The 18,446-nt window shown below is 44.5% G+C and overlaps 1 protein-coding gene across 1 annotated transcript in view; it reads left to right on the top strand.

Annotated features, from left to right (window-relative positions):
• EIF3B (eukaryotic translation initiation factor 3 subunit B) overlaps nucleotides 1–9,688 on the top strand; it is a 356,055-nt gene extending 346,367 nt beyond the window's left edge. The window contains exon 19 of the mRNA XM_069647617.1: nucleotides 8,965–9,688. The gene's annotated coding sequence lies outside the window, so the exon portion shown is untranslated. The remainder of the gene's footprint in view (nucleotides 1–8,964) is intronic.
• Nucleotides 9,689–18,446: the final 8,758 nt, after the last annotated feature.

Raw genomic sequence — 18,446 nt, 5'->3', positions numbered from 1 at the left:
TTGACACCTCAGCTCGTGGCCTCCTCCTGGGGGTGGACACCTCTCGCCAGGCTTGGCTTCAAGTTTTCGAAGGAGGTCCAAGATAAAGTTCTGGACCTGCCTTTTGATGGCAAAGAGCTGTTTCATTCTTCAACAGATGACGAGCTCACCAAGACTAAGGTGAGCACGCAAACTGCCAAGTTTGCCGCTGCTCGTGAAGGCCCAAGTCAAAGGTCTGAGATCTGGGTCACTATCTCGATCCTCTTCAGGCTTTAGAGGGTTCCAAGATCGCAGGTCGCGCCAGACTGATCCTCCGCCGGGTAGGTCCCGGCGAAGGCAGCAACGTGGCCAATTTTTCTCTCGGTCATCAGCCTCCTCTTCAGGGACAGGTATACTCTCTGCCGAAAAGTTTGCAAAATGATTTTTTTTAGCACCCGCATGAGACTCCGCTGGCAGGACGAATCTCGTCTCATCTGGAGGTGTGGCAAACAATCAATGACGACCGGAGGGTTTTGTCCATCGCTCGGGTGGGCTTCCGCTTGCCCCTCGCCCGTCAATCCTCCTTTTCAGTAGTCTGGGACGCCCTCCCTCAGAGCTGAGGTCCAGAAGCTTCTAGATCTCAGCGCTATAGAACCTGTTCCCCTAGTGGAACGAGGGGAGGGCTTCTACTCTGGTCTGTTTACGGTACTAAAACCAACCAGGCTGGCCTGCGCACCATTCTAGACCTTTCCCAGTTCAACCTTTCTCTTCTTCAAGAGAAATTCAAGATGATTACGCCCTGCCAAATAAAGTCCTCTCTTCAGAAGGGCGAATGGCTCAGCGTTGTGGACCTTCAGGATGCTAATATGCATATCCTGATTTGTAGTCTGCATCGGAATTATCTGCGGTTCTCCCTGGGAGAGAAACACTACCAGTTTTGCGTGCTCCCCTATGATCTAAGCTCAGCGCTGCAGGTCTTCACGAAGATGTCGGTCATCGCAGCCTTTTTAAGGCTAAATGGTATTCATGTGTATCCATATTTGGATGACTGGCTTCTGCACAGTCCTTGTCTGGTGAAAGCTTTGAGCAATCTTCAGTCTCTCCTTCAGCTCCTGTGTTCAGTCTTGGGCTGTCGGTGAACTAGCGGAAATCCTCCATGACGATCTCTCAGGACCTGATATGCCTGGGTTTCCGTTGGAACATGATCGAATGTAGAGTGTACTTGACGGTGGACAGGATGGCAGATCTGTTAACCATGTGTCAAGTCTTCATTCAGTTGGAAAGCATGTCCGCCTGGTGGTTCCAGAGGATTCTGGGCCTCATGGCATTGTGCGTGCTTGCTCTTCCCCTCAAGCGTCTCAAGATGCGACTTACTTAAGCTCAAACTCTGCATACTTATCTCACTCAAACTCACACAACCATCTCTCGCACAACAAGCCGCACGCACTTCACAACACTGCAACAACACAAGACGGTACAACAGCACACGCGGACTGACACCGATCCAATACCCGCACCAAAGCTCTGCACCCGGTGTACACTGAGTTGAAGCTGCCAACAGAACACCACTCCTCTCACTATCCTACTCCCTCCTCACCCTACTAACCAACCCCCCCCCCCCCCCCCCTTATCACTTACAGATCCGCCAGAGCGCCTGGGGACCTATTCCGTTGGTGACGGTGCGCGGTACAAATACCTTTAACATTGACACAATTGGCTCTTCGGAGCTCCTGGCTTCAGGCCGTGGACCCGGACACCAAGATGGTTCCGGTTCCACTCTACATGACAGATCTGGTATGATGGTCTTCCAGCAATCTGTTGGTGGGTGTGCCCTTTCAGGAGCCCTCCCCTCAGGAGACCATTACGACGGACTCCTCCCTTATCAGGTGGGGCGCGACAATGGATCATCTTCAGGTTTTCGACCTGTGGTCGCTGCAGGTCAGACCATTTCACATAAATTATCTGGAGCTTCTGGTGATTTTCCTGGCACTCGAAGCTTTCAAGCCAGGGATTGTGAACCAGGTGGCCCGCATCCGCACGGACAATGAGATATTTGTTTTACGTCAACATGTCTAATTGCACTCTCCTGTATATAGCCCTGTGGTGGCCCGCCAGATTCTGGTTTTCGGAGCTTCAGCATCGGTCAGTCTGCTCACTGATCAGGCTTCCGCTGATACCCGACCTGCTTCACCAGAGCAATCGGCAGATTTGGCACCCCTCCCCACAATCATTCAGCTTGGCGGCCTGGTGCCTGAATTCAAATCTTTAGAAAGCTTCAATTTGTCCACGGTTAATGTGTGTTATCCAAGCCGCTAGAAAACCTTCGGCAGGAGTAATGGCTCAGTTTCGGTCACTGATGTTAGCAGCTTCTCTGGGGTCCAGCTTCTTTGCTATCGACACGGTGCTGTCCTTCGTTTCTCATTTGGCAGCTTCAGGCATGCATGTTTTGTCTTGCAGGACTTATTTGTCGACTATTGCCGCCTACCTGTCCACGGACTCTTGCTCTTTTTCTTTGTCAAACCCTGTCAGTAAAAGGCACTTTGCAGATCTGTTACATCTGTATCCACCTGTGTGCAGCCCACATCCTAAGTGGGATCTGAATGTGGTCCTTACTGCTTTGTCATAAACCCTTCGAGCCCACGGCTACGGCGGACTTGAAATTCCTTTCATGGAAAATGGCTTTTCTGATTGTGGTGACTTTGGCAAGGCGTGTATGCAAGCTTCAGGCCTTGTGGGTAGAACATCCATTCCTCACCTTTCACAAGGATAAGGTTGTCATCCTGGCCAATCCCTCTTTGCTTCCAAAGGTGATATCTGATTTTCATCTGAACCAGTCTATTTCCTTACCATTTTTCTTCCCAGACCCGGCTTCAGATGCTGAGAGGGCTCTGCATAATTTGGATGTAAGGCGAGCTCTTAAGTTTCATTTGGACAGAACATCTAATCTTCGGAGCTCTTCTCAGCTTATGGTGACATTCGGAGACACAAAAGGAAAGCCTGCTTCGAAAACAACTATCTCCCAATGGATTGCTTCCTGTATCTTTGAAGTGTATTCCGTTCAGGGCCTTCAACCTCCAAAGGGATTTCATGCCCATCTTGTGCGGGGCAAGGCAGCTGCCATTGCTTTCCAAAAATATGTTCCCTCAAACCATTGCCAAGGCATCCACGTTGGCTTCCCCATCAGCTTTTGTGAAACATTACTGCTTAGACCTGAGCTCCAGGGCTGATGCTCAGTTCGGGCAAGCTGTACTTAAAAACCCTCTTTCAGTCAAGGAGTTCCATCCACCCGTTATCCTGTAAGGAGTGCTTGGTAATCTCCCAAAAGTATGGAAGAAAGGGGACGGGACATGGAGTATAATAGAGACAGTAGTGACTACATTACTCATAGTTCATAGTCCCCTTTCCTCCATGCGCCTGCCCGCCGTCCCCTCTAATAAGTATCCTCTATTGCTTAAATGGTCTCGGACCTGGCGATAGAAAAGGACTGAAGGGCGATGCACAGGGCAGAGCTAAGTAGGGAAGGGTTACGGTCGCGTGTGGTACCCCGCGTTAAAAGAGAACACATTTTTCAATATGATGCTTTTCTACAAAAAGTGCTCCGGTCCATCCCACAGGATGGAATGTCCCAAAAGTATGGAGGAAAGGACTATGGACTTAGGAGTAAGGCAGTCACTACGGTGAGTAACTTTATTAAATTGGATACTTTTATTTACTGGTTTCATTGCAAAGCTCTACAGCTCACATTACCACTCTTAGGATTAGCCTGGTTGCTCAAACTACCAACTTGTGTAGTACAGGCCTATATTAAAATGTGGGTTACCCAATACCAAGAGATGAGTTTTGTGTAGTCCCACACCAGTTGGACTGCACGAATTCTTATTTAACACTGGTTGTCACCACTACTCATAATAGGGTGGGGGGGTACCGCTGTCCTCGTCCAAATCCCCTCCTGACAAGGACTGCAAAATGCTGTATGCCCTTGGCAAGAGTGTTACCACCTCTGCGGCGTATTCCACCAGGATTGCCAACAGCACCACACTCCTTGCGAGCTATAGTGACGTTCAATGGGGCCTTGTCCAGGACAGCCTTCAGGATGTCCCGGAACCTACCCGCACCAGCCTTTTGTATAAATAAAGGTTTTAAACACAAGACTGCTTTAAATACACAGATCAAAGCAGATAACTATAAATATTGGCAGGGGTTCTAAATAAGGTAAGTCAGACCTTTGTATACACATTCAGTATATGGCACACCTACTCTTGGGGAGTAAAAACCAATGGTTACTTCTGGATTGCCTTCAGTAATACAAGGGTAGTAGACGCTAGCAATTGTACTGTGATGCAAGTAAATCAACTGGACAATATACTTTTCAGAATAGTCTGACTCTTATTCTAGGAACAGTAAACCCCTGTAGCTAACTACATTTGTGATAACACATGTATGCTAGGTGAGCAAAACCCAAGGGTGTAATATACTATGGTGCTTTTTGAGATCAGTGAAACACTGAGATGAGCAAAAACTCACTTATTTTAGGATAACAGTTTTACTCAAGTTTAGTCAAACCTATACTCTTATTAAAGTAGCGATCAGCAACTTAAAGGCAGGTGTAAACCTAAAACTCTATTTGTGTATGTCTAAAACGGACTTGGGAAAGCAAAACCGAATGTTCTCCAGCATGGGGTCTGGCATGGATTCACATGCTCATGAATATTCCCTGTCAGGCTGAGGATCCTCAGTAAAAGGAAAAAAAGTTTCACTTTCACTTACAAAACAGTATTTCTCTTCTAAACCAATCACTGTCCTCTGGGTCAGACTGCCTCCATCCAATGAATGTCCTCTCCCCAAGCCCCTCCTCTGGTAGCCACCTTCAGATTGCTACCGCCCGCTTCAATGTTGTGAGTCCTCCAGTTTGCTCTGTGAGCAATTTGTAAATTTTTTCGTGTTTGACGGAAAAGGTGCTATTTTTCTTTCAAAGGAGCCCATGTGCGCTTTTCTCGATCTGACAGTAGTGACCTGTTGTCGGTAAATTTCAGCACCCCCCAAGGGCTAAGATTGTTGAATATTGTAGAAGGCCGTCAGGCCTACTTCGCGCCCTTCGACCATGACTGAAGAGGGAAGGTCCCTCTTCAGGCTCTGTACCAAAGGCGGGCTACGGTATATGTTTGTGGAGGACAAGCACCTGCAATGCCTCTACTACCTGCACCCAATATGCCTTGGGGTCTTCAAGACGAGGGACAGGCACAAGTAGACTGGCGGCGTGGCTTAACACCAAGTCCTCTGACCCGTGCTCCAAGCAGGGTCATGCCGCACCCAGGATGGGCCAGTCTGAGGAGCGGTCTTCAGTGTCCTTTGATGGGACCTCATCTGTGGGGACCCAAGATAAGGCCAAGAACAGCAAGTCGGAGTCCACTGGCTTCGCCGTGGAAACGTGTCCCAAGGTGGCTAGGGCGTGAACAACTTCACCTTCCTTCTCCGTTGCCAGCCGGCAATCTAGCTCCTCCTCAAAGGAAGTCCTCTACCCCGGCTAAACTAAGTTAGAAATCTGAGAAGCAGTGGAAGGAGGTGAAGGCAGAACAGTGCACTCGGGTCCAAACGGCACAGGCTAAGACCTCGTCGGCGACAGTTGTCTGTGTTCGGTAAGAATTTGTGCAGTCAAACTGTGTGAGACTACCCAAGACTTATCTGCTTGGTATTGGGTAACCCACCCTTTGGTATAGGTCTGTCCTACCCAAGTTGGTAGTGTGACTGAGCAGCCAGTCCCATCTCAAAAGGGGTAAATGTGTCTGTAGAGCTGTACAGACGAAATCAGTCAATACAAGTAACGCAGTCAAAGTTTGTTAATAATTATTTAACATCAGTGTGTAGTAAAAGGCAATTGTTTGTAACAGTCAAGCAAACTTTGTAATTACTTTTCAAGATCAATAAAGGTGGTGAATACCCTTTGGAGATGCTAATACATTTCTCCTACACCCAGTAACAAGGATAGTATTGCATTACTATGTAACACCAATATAGTTTTTAGACTGAGTTTCAGAAAGGAAGGGTTTGGGGGAAAAATAGAATGGTTAGAACGTTTACTTATAATGTGAGGACAATATGAATCCCCCCAATGAAATCTAGGTAAGCCTTTCCCAGCAGAAAGTGTTCAACACATTTCAACCATGGATTCAGAAAGGTGCCTTTAGGAAGACCGAGCAGCCAAAGTCATTTGGACAACGTCTAGCTCTGATGCACTTCTTGAATAAGTCTTTCACAAAGACTTAAGTGAAAAAGCACAACGTAAAGTCGAGAGGGTATCTACTCCAAGCCCAATAAGTACTTCTGGTCTGAAGAAAGTGGTCCCACTGGACTCATTCTTGCTACAGCCAAGCAGACCTGGTTCCTAGCCACAGCAGCAGGGCTTCACTGGGCACTTGGTCCAGGAGGTTGCAGCAGGCTTCTCTTCACGATTTCTTCTTCGAATATTTCTTCCAGTGGTCTACCCTGCCTCTAGTCCCAAAACCCTCACCTAAAATGTCAATCACACAGCAGGTTGGCTGTCCCTTTGGACCAAGGATTGGCCACTACCAATTTAATGTGTAACATTTGACTACAAACAACAAGGTTTTGTTCTATTTCCAAACAATCGGGTTTATGCTCTCTTTGGACATTGGACCTGAAGTACTTTTCATGTCTAGCAAAGTGACATGTTCACAGATAGCAACTGTGTTTTTCAGCAAAACGTACTAAACCTGTGTTAATCTGTTTTTACCTTATCACAATTATTTGTGCAATACTGGATGTATTGAAGTTAACCAATGTTCTACAAAAATTGTAGAAACAATGAATTGCTCCTTATTTTTGGTTTAAATGTCAGGGATTGATTTTCGAGGGGATTGGGTCCTCCGACATATTCCATATCTATGACAGTAATCACCACAGCTGTGCTGCTTTGGAAAATCTTTCTGCGTCGATATGCTGTCCTCGAGGGCCTCAGTCGAGCCGACTTCACCGGATGTTATAAGTTGGACGCTTCCTGATGTTGCTTCTTTGAAATATCAATCGACTCGCAGTACCGATGCAGGATGATCGTCGCACCAGCATGGCCGAGGCAGATCTGGTACCCGGACCTTCTCAGCATGTCAGCGTCCCCTCCAGTCAAGCTGCCAGTGGTCGTGGATCTTCTAGCCAGGTAAGGAGGTGCAATTCTGCACCTCGACCTGGGGCTGTGAACCTGAAGGATTGGATCCTGCAGCATTAGAGTTCGGGGACTATGATCTTCTAGCAGACTGCAAGGAGATCCTCGCCAAGGCCAGGGCGTCATCTACTTTAAAATGCTACGTACACAAATGGAAGCAATTCGCAATTTGGTGCCATTCGCAGAACATCAACCCTCTGAGGGTCCCGGCCCCTCAAGTATTTCCGTATTTGCTGTCATTGGCTAATTCAGGGCTGGCCCGCGCCTCCATCAAGGTTCATCTGGCGGCTATCTCCCACTACACCAGATCTCCAGGACGGTCTTCTGTGGTCCGACCGTCTCATCAAGGAGTTCCTCAAAGGACTGTTTCGATCTTTCCCTGCCAGTGAATGCTCCTGCCCCGGCATGGGAACTCAACGTGATGCTGACTAGGCTCATGGGTGGGGGGGGCCTTCAAGCCTATGCATCAGGCCCCCCCCCTTGTTCCTCTCGTCACAAAATGCTTTCCTGGTGGCAATCGCCTCTGCCAGAAGGGTGGGTGAGATCCATGCCCTATCCTGCAAGCAGCCATATCTGACTTTCCACAAATTGAGGGTGGTGCTGCAGATGCACCCCTTCATGCCGAAGGTTGTCAGAATTCCACCTCAACAACCCTTTGGTGCTACCTGTGTTTTTCCCAAAACCTTTGTTGCCGGCTGAAAAGGCCTTCTACTCCCTTGATGATTGTGCCCTGAAGTTCTATATGGCACTTGAGAAGAATTTTTGGAAGACTTTGCAACTGTTTGTGAACTTTGGTCCTGTGAACCATGAAAGGCCTTGTCCTAGGCTTCAATCTCTCGGTGGCGCTCCAGCTGCATCACACTTCGGTTGTCGAACCGCTGCTGCTGCGTCGCCGTCCCAGAGCCCACTGCGGCGACCGCGTTCCTGTCTGGTGTACCCCTGCTGCAGGGCTGCTAAGTGGAGGCCCACGTACACCTTCACTAGATTCTACTGCGTTGACAGGGATTCCAGGTAGGAGTCCAGAGTCAGTCAAGCAGTGCTACGCAACCTGTTTGCTTCAGGTGAGTCTGTTCAGGAGGTAAGAGTAATTGCTTTTGTTGGGCCTTACCACCTCCCATGGTTGCGTAATGTTGTACTATGTATTTATTCATGAGCATGTGAATCCATGCCAGAAGGAACAAGTTACTTAACTGTAACCTTTGATCTCCAGCATGGATTCACTTGCGAACCCTCCCTCCGCCCCCCTCTGCGGCTCTTCTTGGTCATACTGCCACTTTACGTGCTTACCAAATCAGAAGATGGCTGCCAGAGGGGCTTGGGGAGAGGGCAGTCATTGGCTGGGGCAGTATGACCCAGAGTACAGTGATTGGTTTAGAGGGGAAATACAGTTTGTAAGTGAAAGCGAAAGTTTTTTTCTTTTACAGAGGATTCCCGGCCTGACGATTGGGAACATTCATAAGCATGTAAATCCATACCAGTCACATGCGGGAGATCAATAGTTACAGGTAAGTAATTTAAACCTTCTTTGCACCGTCTGTATGCTACAAGTTCTTTGTACAGATGTACAGCCCTCTCTCCTTCCTAAATTGAGTCTGGCTGAGGTCATTGCTACCATACTATTAGCTGGGTACAGGTCTATACTAGGAGTTGGAGTTTCTGTATTGCCCAAGGTATAGTTTTATAAAGCCCCTTGTTGGGTGGACTGTCCTAACAACCTTGAAGCCATATTGTCTCCAGGCCCCTGAGAGCAGTGTTTAATTGACTTATATTTTGGTCTTGTTAGTTTTGAGTAAGATTGCTTAATTTTCTAATTTATTTTTATTTTTCAGTACCATCATATCTTGGATCGAAAACCGTGTCGCTGAAACGAAGCAAAGACATCTCTAGGGATTGTTTTTTTAAATCTGTACCTCAACCTGGACGGATAATGCAGCAAATATTTCAATTTTGAAGCAAGTGTGGTGCCTTTGTGAAATTTGCTGCTCGACAGTGAGGATCATTGATGTACGCAGCTTTTAAAGTTTTAAATCCCTATATTTGTGCTTTCAGACTTGCAACATCTACAGTGTTTCTAACTGCCCGTGTCATTTGGACCACTTTTATCTAGACCTAGCTTTACACCAGTAGCATTTGTAGTTCTGCTTTTTCCATTAGTCTTATGGGTCTCAAAGTGCCAACCTCCTAAGTCCTAGTGGCAAAAACTTGACATCTGGATTAAGGTGCTCCTGATGACATGGGGCCAGTTGACAGCCCTGTGTCAAATTTTGCTTCTAAGCCTCATGGATTTCTTTGGCGGACACTGATTTTTGGACCAACAAAACCTTGCTTGTGGTATCATGGATGCAGTTGGAATTGTACAGACTTGCACGTTGGTTCTTTTGCTTCTCAACTGACTGGACATGCAGGTTTTGGGAAAAGATTAACAGACACTTCTTCAGATTGCATATTTTAGTGTGCTGAACCAGCACTACAATGGGCTCTTTCCTCCTCCATTCAGGTTGACTGAATCACTTTCCAGATTCACTATGGAAATAAAAAAATACTACTTAAAAATATTTGTCTGTCTTTGTTCATGTAACAAAACTGTCTTTCAAAAGTAACTTGTGCAACTGTCGAGGGGTTTTGATTTAGAATTTTGATAGCTTTTGGTTTTGGGAGTTTCATAAGTCGTTTTTTTGTTCTAATTATGGAAATGTTGCAAATCCGTTTTTCTTTTTTCCTTTACTTGCTTATTTGTACTGCAAGGTGGGCCGCATTGTGACAGCAACAACTCAGTGCTTAATTGCAGCTTTGTGCCAACCTCACACGCTGTACAGTGAATTTTGCTAAATTTCTGTTACAAAAACGTTTTAATTGGAGTTATGTTAATATGCTTTAATATTGTGCCAAATCACCACTAGTTTAAGTGCTTAGGCTTGTCCATGTATTGTGTACTCCTCCCCCCAGAGGTATCCAGGCCTTGGCGTGCTCGAGGAAGGAAAATTAGCAGGTGGACGTTGGGGAGATGGGGAAGTGAGAAATAACTGCTGTTAAGGGTTTCGCCACCATGGGAAAAATGTTTTGAGATAGAATGGGTGCATCTCAGTCCTATTGGGTGTACCATGATTCTGCAAAAGAGAAGGCTGTCCTTCAATGTTCTGATAATTGGCTTGTGTTTACAAGGTAGATTTGGAGAATTTTAAGTTGGTACTCAATATAATGTTGGATGCGTGAGAGACTGAAGTGTGCTCAAGCATGTCACGGTTTATTATGTGGTCACACTCCACTGGGAATTCCTACCCCGCAAGCAAGGTGGTGTATTTGAATGTTATTTTTGAACTGTTTCTTTAGTTTGTGGAGTCTGACAAACTCCATAGGCATCATCTTTTACATTGTCACACAGCACCTTCAGTGCAGTGGCACAGGGAAGTCTTTCAGATTTCCCAAAGGTTTAAATGCCCTCTCTGGGACAGACTACTGTTTCCCAGAGCAGTAAAGTGAAATTTACTTGACTTACATTTGTAACTTTCTAGACCCAGCACTCGCTATCTTACAATAGGGTTCTGGAGGGGTTACTTAGTATCCCCTTTGTGTAGCTTCTCATGTAACGTTTTTGTTACCCTTTCCTCACTGAATGGCTGGTGCCAGTGGTTTACTTTTAACTACTGTGGTGTGCATTTACAGCGGGCTGCATTCGCAGCTGCAGTAAAGCACCCAAGGGTGCCATTTTTAACAAAATGGCCCAGTCTTCCTTTTTCGCCATTTGTGGAAAGATCCTTCTTGAGATTTACTCTGTGTGCCAAACCAGGTTTGGTCCCTTTGTTCGCTTTGTCTTTGGCGGGATTCACGAGTGAAGTCTGCCTCTGGCTCCAGGGTGTCTGGTGGGGGCAGGAAGTGAGGGAGGTGCCCGAAACTCCTTGTGCTTAGTCTCCTATGAGACCCAAATGCACTCTGGTGATTATCCGGCTGACTGTCCATCGACAGCCACCCTGCTAGGTGACTGACTGCTAGGCTGGAATGAATGGGAGAAAACTGCATAAAAGGTTAGGCTTTTTTGGCTTGGAAGGCAGAGTCGACCACAGGACTAAGGAACCAAAGAAGAACTTGGAGAGGATGCCTGCTGCAACTCCTGGACCATTGGTTTGCCCGGTGAGCCCTGCTGCTGTTCTGAAACTCCAAATTCATATCAACAGAGAAGCCCCTGCAAGGACGGCTTCTCCCCTTGAGTTGGTGGGACCAATCAACTCCAAAGTAAGCCACCTGGACATCCGCTTAAAGCTGGTCGAGTATCCACTGCAGTTGCTGCTGGAACCTGATAGCCAGGGAGAGGAACACCAGTTTGTGTGCGTTGCTTTTAAGCTGGCCAAGAGCTCCAGGAAGATCCGGACTCCCAGGAAGCAGGTCTGACCGAGCTTGAGCCACCTCAACAGAGTGCTGGACCCCAGATGCAAGGAAAGTCCACATCCACATCGACAGCCAGAAACCATGGTGTTATTTGCGGTAGACGCGAGGAGTTGAAACAGCAAAGTGCCACTTATTTGAAGATTGCTGGTTGCGGTCTGTGACTGTCCCGTTGCAGTGCAAGAGTCCCCAGAAGCCCCCCCCCCTCTGGTCCCCATGACTGAGGCCCAGGAACACCAGGATCTGCAGAGCTGCACAGGAACAGAAGTCATCTGATGCCCTTTTTCTTCAACCTAAAAGCACTGTAGTCTAAGAACTTACCTCTTGTTTGTTTTATTATTTATAATGCGCGTCAGACCCAGGGGTATCAGGGCACAGCAGTTACAAGGATATGCAAAGCTTGGTTACAAGAATTGAGGTATAAGAGCCGTATTTACAAAGTATTACTTACAGAAAGGCATATACAAGTGTTACAGATAACTTATAGAAAAGGTATTTACAAGTGTTTGCAGATAGTACAGGATAAGCAAGGATATTTACAAATATTACAGGCAGCGTAGAGAGATCTGGTTACCACCGCGGGGGTGGCCAGAAGTGAGACTCAAGGAAAAGCTGCATTACATAAAAAGGCATAAAATGTTGTTTATCAGTAACAGAATGTCATTGCTAGTTGCTGCATAGGGTCCGATGTTGTACAGTTTAGTGGTCATTGGATTTCAGCCACAGGATGTTGTTTATTTCTATTGCGCACCAAACCCAGAGGTAACCGGGCACAGCAATAAGAAGGTGCAGAGCTTAGAGTTTCAAAATAGGTAACAATATAACATGGTAAATGTACAGGTAGGCTTAAATACAAGACAGTGTCGATATAGGCGCACAAAGAATAAAATTCAGTTGCAACAATAATATACAGTAATTTAGTGATTGGCAGCGTAGTATGGGCAATTGGCTCAGTTCAAGCTAGCCTTCAGTCAAGTTTAGGTGGGTGATCTAGCTCTTTCGAAAGTGTAGATAGGGTTGGTCAGCTCTCAGCTTGTGAGGCAAAGAGTTCCAGAGTTTGGCGGCTTTCACAGGAAAGGTTGGTCTTATCTGGCAATGTAGTTCCCAAGGTGCTGCACTGACTGGAAATCAGTGTGCTGCAAAAACGAACGTTTTTTGGCTTTTAAACCAGCATTGCGAGCTGTGAAGGGGCTCTTGCTGGTGTGCTTCCTGGAGGAGGTGGGGCTAGCACTGGACACGTGACGTATCACGTGACTTCCATCATCCTCAAAGCACTGAGCCAACCACCCTTGCGGCGTTAAGCCCATTGGGGTCAAGGCCACTGACTGTTGTGCGGCTGTTTGGCGCTGAAGGCGTGAGCACTAGGCGGAAGACTGCGGAGTTATTAGCGCTTTGATCCCGGCCTAGTAACTGAGGTAAGTCCCGCTGTGTCGCTCTGTTACAGCGCAGCGGGGAGCTAGAGCGGAAATAAACCGCAACGCTATTCCAAATCAGCAGAGTGGCACCTTGCCTTATAGGATATTGAAATTGTGGTGGTTCACTCAGAGATTGCCTGTGTGGATGTTAACAAACATTAATGTTTACACTCTGCACAGGCATGCCCGGTCCTGAAAAACTGCGTACCATATTTCACCCCACTTTGAAAGAAACTCTTGTATCTACACCAAAATTAGCCCGCCCCCGGGTTAAAAGTGCACCCTGGGATAATCGACCTTCACGAAAAAGTACACATTCTACCATTGGAACTGGTGATTTGCGCAAATTTGGGTTTGCCACAATAACTTCTCCTGCTCTAAAGAAACCTATAGCAGAAGCAATAAACTTGAGTGTCTCGACTGTGGAGCCGCGACCACTCTTAAATAATCAAGAAAGTGCTATAGCTCTGCAATTGTTAATGAGTTCTCCTACTAATATGGAAGGGAATGATGGGACTTAGGATGCTAAACAGTTGTGTAACACTTGGTTATCGGATACTATGATTTTGCAGAATGTTCGTTCTGGAACTGCTGTACCCTTGTTGAACAAATCTGATGTAGAGGTGGTGACGGATGCTGCGGTTATAGAATTGGAATCCTCGGATTCCCGTTTCATAGCCAGGGTAGTTGAATCCGACCTATCAAAAACACAGACTGTTTCAAGAGAGGAATACATCAGAGTCTGAATCCTCAATATCTTACATTCCTCCAACCCCTAGGAGACACACTAGGAATGAGTCGGTTACAAATATGGGTTCACAACTTAAAAAACCTTCTGTGATGACTGTGGAAAATATGTATACAGCTCTAATGTCTCTTGCTAGATTGTTTGAAGCTCTAAACTCCAAGGTGACCTTATTCATATTAATGTGGAAAATATAGCTATATGGCAAAACAATTGCAGTGATACATTGGCTTGAAAACAAGTCTCAGTTGAGAAAGAAACGGAAGAACTGGCGAAACATTTTGAGGACATTGCATCATTGTATAAAAACTTATGGGCCAATTGAATTTACAATCAGAAACTCAATCAATAGAGGGCAAACCAAAATGCTCAAAGACTGTAGCTCCTTGTGTAGAGGAAAATCAAATTATAGATGCAAAGGTACAACGTGTGGAGACAGTTCCGTATGTGGAAGGCATTATATATGAAGCTTCTCTGGATGCTGCAACAAATGTACAAGGGGGCGTACAATTAATTGGTGCTAGTAAAACCGGTAAGCCGCCGGAGGTGGTCATGTTTAAGGACAAAATTACCAAACCCAGTAAAGAGGCGTACACAATATTTGCAAAAAATCCAGCTACTAAGAAAACGGATCTTAGAACCAACTTGAAGAAAACAAAAAATCAAAAAGCCAAGAGTGTAAATGGGAGTGGACAAACAAAGCAGTTTTTTAAGTCTATCTCCAAACCAGTAAATTGTTCCACATTAGCGGCAAATACGATCACCAAAAAATATTTGAATCAAACCTTGGAAAGAGACAATACTTTAAAGAATGGTAAAGATGTGCTACAAGTTGATTTATCGCATTCCCCCTTGGATAAGCTGGTACAAGTTGCAGAGGGGCTGAATTATAGCCAGGTGAATTTGGATGCTGAGCCTAGTAGAAAGGACAAGGTCGTGAAGCACGGCTTACTACCAAATAGACAAGAGCTCAGAAAAGCTGTGGACGAATACATGAGCAAAGTCAATGCTGAGTCAAATGTGACCCATCCTTTAGCTAAACAAACTATTAAATCGAATTCGAAGATATGCCTGCAGAAAGAAACTAAAACAAATTCAATGGGCTCCCCTGCAAGAATCCAATCTAAAACAAAGGAGAAGGAAATGAGTGAGAAATCTGCTCTTCCGAATATGCAGATTTTTCACTCATTTAATATTCTAAATACAATCAAAGACTGTTTAGTAGCCTTAACTGCTACTGCTGAACAGAAGACACTTAAATCCTCTATGAAAGTGATATTAGATAATACATTTGAAGTAACCAATAGGTGTGAGGAAAAAGTGTTGTCGAAGAATGTCTCATTCAAATTACCTTCTGAGAAAGAGAATTGTGGCTTACATCAAGAAAGTAAATTAAAAATGAAAGAGGGGAGTTCCAAGGGGACAGTAAGGAATACGAAAACATCTCCAATGTACTCTGTGTTCATTAGTTGTCGGGGAGGCTCCTTTCCTCTATATATTTTAAATAGAATGAGCATTCTACAACTATTCTCGGACATACAGTTTGGAGGACATAGTCTCAGGAGATATCCAACAAGTTGAATTTCCGGATGACAATGACTCAACTGTATCATGTATATGGATGAAGTCGCGCATCATTTATGATATGGTCTGCACAAACTGCTTTATATGACCTTGGATTTATGCTAATCGCTACCACAAAAGAACTCATTTGAGGAGGCGCCACAACAGCCTCGAATGCAAGTGGAGAAAAATGAGTGTGGCAAAAATGACATGTAATTGTAATAAAACCTAACTAGAATTTAATGAGGTATGTCCAGCAAATCATAATATAATTATACTGAGTTGGAACACGAGGGCACAAACATTTACTCAATAATGATAATCACTATCTTAAGAAATGTGATTTAGTGTTGTTGCAGGAAACTTGGCTAAGTGTCCCTTTGTCATGGGATAACCATTTTGTTCATCTATTGCCAGCGATAAAGGGTCAAAAAGGCAGACCAATGTCTGGCCTAGCTACCATATCAAACATGACCACTACAAACAATATAGCTGAGTGGCCCTCTACGAATTCCTTTGTGCAATGTTCCGTAATAGAAATACAAAACTCAAAATTTGCAATAATTAACATATATTGGAATCCAATTGCAATTATAGCTGAAACTCTTCAAAGATATTAATTTATTGATGGAACAAATCATGATTACTAGAAACATTGACCATGTGATTATAGCTGGGGATTTGAATATTCATCTGGTGGCAGTAGGGAGAAAAAGGAATTCGGAACGGGCCACGCAGTGGCTTGAATTTGTCAAGGCTTGGGACTTAATTATGTTGACTGGAGCACTAGAGTCTGACTCCCCTCCTTCGCATACTTGGTCAAGCGGAGGACAAAAGGCAACTATTGATTGTGTTTGTGGACAGAGGTTTGTTTGCTAAAACAGTTAGATTCTCTGTTGTACAAACATTAGCGAGTGATCATATGATGGTGGAAGCAGAATTTGCGCTACAGCAGCCCCAAAAAGTTCAATCACAACAAAAAATGTTGGAGAATTTAGTCATCAATCCACAACGGAATAGACTGCATTGGACTGCTCCAGTGCTAAAAGATTTTGCGGGCAGCTTAAGGGAAGATCGATACTGTGCTGAGAGAGGATTGATGCCTCCGGTGTACACCTATTTGCACTTGCTTGTGATAATAACAAGTGCAGCACTGCACAAACTCATACATTTGATCATTTTGTAAGAATTAGAAAAATGGCTTTCCGAAAAGAAAAGACAGATTCTCCTGCTGCCAAAACAGAAGCGTGAATTGGCGCTACGCAGAATAAAAACAAAGTATAAAAACTGGATTTGTATGCCTAAGGCCACTATGAACCAAAATGATGGTGAACACTGGTTGGAAGTATTTAAGAATAAACGTTCATCACAAATTTGGAAGTTGCTAAATAGTTCAACTCGCCCGCAGATGCAATCGCAACTAAATGGGGTTGCTGAAAAAGATTGGGTGAGTTATTTCACCAATATGTATGCACTTCCTCAAACAAGTATTGCACAAGTAACCGCCAATTGGTAAAACACTCCCTTTTCAATTACATTTGACCAAGAGGATGTGCTATACTATATTAAAAGTGCGAGCTCTTAGAGAGCTCCTGGGCCGGATGGCATATCAAATTTTGTCATGAAACATAACCCGACAATATAGGCATCCATACTATATGCTGTTTTTCAGACATTATTGATAAAACAAAGTGTGCCAGCATCTTGGTGCAAAGCGATTACAGTGCCAATTTATAAGAAAGGAGAGCGGACAAACCCGGCCAACTATCGGCCCATATCTCTGCTGGATGCGCCAGGGAAGATCTTCAGTAGAATTGTACTAAGAGATCTTAATGCCTGGACAACTAAGGAGAAATGCCGCCATCCGTTTCAAACAGGATTTGTCGCAGGCTTTGGCACAGCGATTAATATTACAACTCTAAATGTAATCAAGGAGCTCTATGCGTCGAAAAAACAACCGCTTTATCTGGCATATGTAGACTTCCGAGTTGCCTTTGATTCGGTAGATCGCTATTTGTTAATTCAAAAACTAGTGAGCTTTGGGTGTCCTCCAGCATTAGTCTCGATAATACACTTATTGCATTCAAACACCTCAATGAAATTAAAACTGAATTTGGATGGCCTTCTGTCGGTGATTTTGACTGAGCGAGGCGTAAAACAAGGGTGCATACTAGCGTCCACTCTATTTAATCTATTCATTTTGGATCTAGGATTGGATATTATGAAAGCAATGCATGATGCACCAAAACTTGAAGAGCAGTCCATCGTCTGGCTTTTGTATGCAGATGACCTTGTACTTATTTCACAGACGCCTAGTGGTCTGCAAAATGTTACATAAACTAGATCTGTATGTTGATAAAAACAACTTAACACTAAATCTAGAAAAAACTCAAATTATGATACTAGGCAAAAAGAAAAAAAGATGAGAAAATTGCTTGAATTGGTTCCTGGAAAACCAAAAGTTTACTATAGTTGATGAATATAAATACCTTGGAGTATTATTCAGCAACTCGATTGTGAATAAACCTCAGCTAAACAGTATAAATAATAAACTAAAAGTGCTCACCTCTCAAGCAAGGATTCTCCAATATAAGTTTGGGAAATTCTCTTGTGCACATATTCTTGTATTCTTCCATCAAAAAGTGGTACCGATCATGTATGGAGCTGAGACGTGGCTGCCGCAAAACAGAATTTATTGGAATAAATTAGCACAGTTTTGGAAAAGAGTACTGAATCTCTCTAATTCAACTCCCACTGCTCTTCTTCGTTTTGAGTTGGGCAACTTATCTATACACGTACAAGTAGCCTGGAAAAGATGTTGCCTGTTCCGAAAATGTGTATTAGGTTTAGCTGAAAAAAAACGTGCTTGCAATATTGGCAAATCACTTATTAAGATCAGAAAACGCATTCCCGTTGAAATGGAGAGCGGCTGTAATTGAAGATATGAGTAACGCTAACATCTCGCTTGACACTCTGTTAAATAACCGTAACAAAGCAAAATTGAAATTGCACCAGTATGATTGGGATAACACCCAACAAAAATGTCTGCAATTAAGATTTTGATAGAACGCTTTTCGGCCATAACATTTTTCGACAGGCGGGAGACTATTTACTAAAATGTCCTTCGTTCAAATTAAGAAATAAAATATTACGGTTTTGTTTGAACCTGTGGCCAACTAACCAGATATTAGTAAGAAGGTCTATTACA

The sequence above is a fragment of the Ambystoma mexicanum genome, chromosome 2q (genome assembly GCF_040938575.1).
Source record: "Ambystoma mexicanum isolate Mex_15411 chromosome 2q, UKY_AmexF1_1, whole genome shotgun sequence".
Lineage (NCBI taxonomy): Eukaryota > Metazoa > Chordata > Amphibia > Caudata > Ambystomatidae > Ambystoma > Ambystoma mexicanum.
The sequence above is the reverse complement of the archived record's forward strand: the minus strand, read 5'-3'. Positions and strand labels throughout refer to the sequence as shown.